We start from the raw sequence: 3817 nt of genomic DNA, 5'->3' as shown, positions 1-3817 counted from the left end.
AAAGAACCGTCTTAGTTTTTTTCAATCCAAAGTTGCTGTACGCAACATTTTTAAAAAAAACCCTTCGCGTTTTGTGCTTAGTTCCGTGCGATAATCAATCGAGTTGTGGTCAAACCCCAAGGTCGGCTTGAAGACGCGCGGAACCCTCGCAGACATTGGTGAAGCCTCAGACGGTCAAACCGTCGAAACGAGGCCAGGGTATCAGCCTGCGGTGAAACCGCGGATGTTGAGGTGAATCCTCACTGATACCCGCCCTAATAGCTACGAGACGGTGTCAACCACCGTAGGAACTTATTAATTCGGTTAAACCGAACGTTGAAGTGAAGTGAAGATAAGATGCCCCGCGGAAGTGAACGCACGCGGCTCGAGGCCGCGTCAACATCCGAGGATGCCTGGACGCCTGATCCTGCATCGATTGAAGCCATGGTGCAACGCATGGTAACGCGTGCGCTCGACGATCGACGCTCCAGCGCCAGGACATTGACATCCAAGCGGGTGAACGACATCGACCGGTGCCACCAGCGATCCCGCCATGATGAGGTAGAAGGCGCGATGGCCGCCACACCGCGTTCGGTAATGGCAGGATCATCACGGCAAGGGCGCCAAGCCGACTGCTTGGGCGCCCCATCCCAACACGGGATACCACGGCCGCCATCCAACCTCGACGCCATGATTACCGACGCGGCTACCAACGCGCCCAAAATGGACCGCGTCCAATGCGCCAAGGAAGAAGCCACGCCAGCGGGGATGGACCGCGGCTTCGAGCAATGGTTGGAGGAATGGGTGCGTCGGCTTGAGATTGAGGAAGCCGAGAAGCAGCGGCCAGCTCAACGCGCCCCGCTGATGTCCTCCTCCAGCCTCCCTTCCTACCATTCAGGCCAGCCCGTGCCCAACCAACCGGCACCGGCTGCAAACCAAGTGACATGGGGAGCAGGCGACAGTACCAGCAAGGAGCTCTCTATCCTCCCCGATAAGAGCCAACAGATCGAGGAACCACATCGCCAAGAGATGTGGCAACTGATAGAGCGTAGTGAACAACGGCAAACAGCCGTGAACATTAACGAGATGAATCATACTGACCGCTCTATTTGTAGGCTTGATAATACGTCCCCCACCACGAGCAGGAGCCGTGAGAACGAGTGCTGGCTGCGCGACCTCGACAACGCTGTGGGGACGCCACCCCAGCATGCCGTACCAGACCATGCAGCAAGCGTCCCGGAAAATGGCCGTCCGTCTGCCCTCCGGTACGCGACAGTACCGCAGCCACCTTATGCAATGCCACCGGCGCTGGCCACGAATGAAGCAAGCGCTATCCAGCGCACGGAGCAACAGCGACAGGCGGCAAAGCAGCAGCTCTCGCACTCGACGCATGCGCCGGATTCCAGCCGCAATGCCGCACGCGCCGCCAGGGATGATACTATCCTCTCCGACGAGATCCGACCGATCGAGGATCGACATCCTCGAGAGACTCAGCAAGCTACAGTCCCGGAAGCCATTCTGCACCGTTTCGCCTGCATTCGGGGCGTCGAAACCGTGCCATTCAATTACCAATACAGCTCCGGCAAGGACGCGGCCTCAGGGCCGTCCAACTGCTTCATGATCTGCCCGTCGAACGACTCGAACCGCGTGTGGGACGTAGACGGGCACGACATCTACAGCAAGGAGCTGATGGAAGTGCCTTATATCGACGACGAGATGAGCTTCACCCGCGACACGGTCAACCCGGTCCACGGGGTGGAGAAGAACGCCAGCTACGACGGGCGCAACGGGGTGTGGTGCATCAAGATTGCCCCCCACAGCCGCCGGCTGGCTACGAGCGACCGAAGCGGCGACATTCGAATCTACAATATCAGCAACCCTAAGCTGACTACGACAATCGGGGCGCACGAATTGGAAGTGCTGCGCCCGGAGTACGAGAACGAAAAGATCATACGAGGACTGCTGGACAGCACCAGCCGCGATCGGTTGGTTCACATCCTCGACTGCGATGCCAAGCACCGCATCCCGCAGACGCTGGATGACCACTCAAGTAGCATCATGCCTGTGCAGTTCCTCGGGGTCGGCAAACAGTTCCAGATGGTGTTCTGCGGTGCCGACAAATCCATCATCTTCCACCACTACCAGAACGACGTGTTCCTGCGCGACGACAACGGCTCGGGCAAGAACACGCTCTACCACATGGAGGTAGACAACAACTACAAGCACATCCTGACCGCGTACCAGGATATGAACATACGTGTGTACAACACGCGGAACGCGAAACACACGAAAAGGTTCAAGGGCTCGCACTCGGACGAGGGCAGCCTGATCAAGGTGAGCCTCGACCTGAGCGGCATCTACATCGCCACCTCTTGCACGGACAAGACGCTGAGCGAGTACGACTACTGCTCGAACGAGTGCATGGCGCGAATGTACGGCCACAGTGAGCTGAAGACGGGGCTCAAGTTTACGAACGACTACAAGTATCTGATATCGGCCAGTGGCGACGGGTGTGTGTTCATCTGGCAGGTGCCACACGATATAATCGTCACGATGCAGGCGCGTCCCGCGCAGCAGACGCTCCGTTCGGGCCACCAGCCGATCCCCCGCATGCTCCGACTCACCAACGCCGTTACGGATGCCATCCTGAACCAACCGCCGCTCCGGGGACCGCCGTCAGGTACCAGGAACGCGTCGGGCGAGTATGGCTCATCACAGAACGACACTCTGTCGTTCCAGCTCGCAGACCCGGCCCCGGCTGCGCCTGGGTATCGCCTTGCCGAAGTCGGCCAGCTGCCACACTGGGCCAAACACAAGTCGTCCAAAGATCATTCAAAGTCATCCGCCCTCGGCCGCAACATCTTCGGTGTCATCGCCACGAAACCGCGTGGCCGGTGGAGTCAAAGGGGGCGGCTGGAGGAACCGCCTGATCCACGCAACATCGTCGACCGTCCGTTGAACGCGACGCACACCACCAGCAGCGACCAGCAGTCGGGGTCACAGAAGGACCACCCTTCGCCCGCGAACAACACACCGATGTACGGACACAACAGTAGCAGCTCGAAGGACATCCATTGCAGCAACGCTTACCTCAGCGAGGGCAGCTCGATCGACAGTAGCCAGAAGAATCGGAGCGACCCGGGGATGCCGTTACTGCAGAAAAAACTGATGGTCGATGCAAAGGCGCCGCACAGTCCGAACTCGGAGTCAAGCACCGAGCACGACGGTGACATTTCGGAGAACGAACGAACGAACTCCGACCACGGTATGATGTACTACCCACCGGCAAGTCCGTCCACACCGACGGACTTTAACATCAACGAAGCGGACACGAACGAGCTCCGCAAATCGATTCGACGACAGAAGCTCGAAAAGCAGGGCCTCGGCATATCGGCCCAGCCGCAGAGTGCGGCACCCGGCATCGAGACTGGGACCGGCACCGGCAATTCAGACGATGAGGACAAAGGGTCGACACCGAGCGGTGACAATGCCGATCGCTCGCTCCGCAGCTCCACACTGCGGCGGCAGCTCCGAGAGCATCCCGCAGCAATCTTCGTCCGACCTTCTACAAGCCGTCCTCATTGGTTCGGGCAACCTGTCCGACTGAAAACGATCACAAGCATGCGAAGTACGAGCGCCATCCACAACAATGATCCGAAGACCACGACGAGCAACGATAAACACATCGCGCGGATTGTTGAGGCAACCGGCCGTAAAAGTAGCGGTATTGGACGTCGGCGTAAAAGGTTGGGCAGACCACTGCCAAAGCAGCGCTATGCCGGGGTGGAGAATGTCGCGAACGACAGCCGACGTGACAGACTGCCAAGCCGTGTTCAGC

This window comes from Anopheles cruzii, chromosome 3, assembly GCF_943734635.1.
Source record: "Anopheles cruzii chromosome 3, idAnoCruzAS_RS32_06, whole genome shotgun sequence".
In the NCBI taxonomy this organism is placed as follows: Eukaryota; Metazoa; Arthropoda; class Insecta; order Diptera; family Culicidae; genus Anopheles; species Anopheles cruzii.
This window is presented reverse-complemented; position numbering follows the sequence as displayed.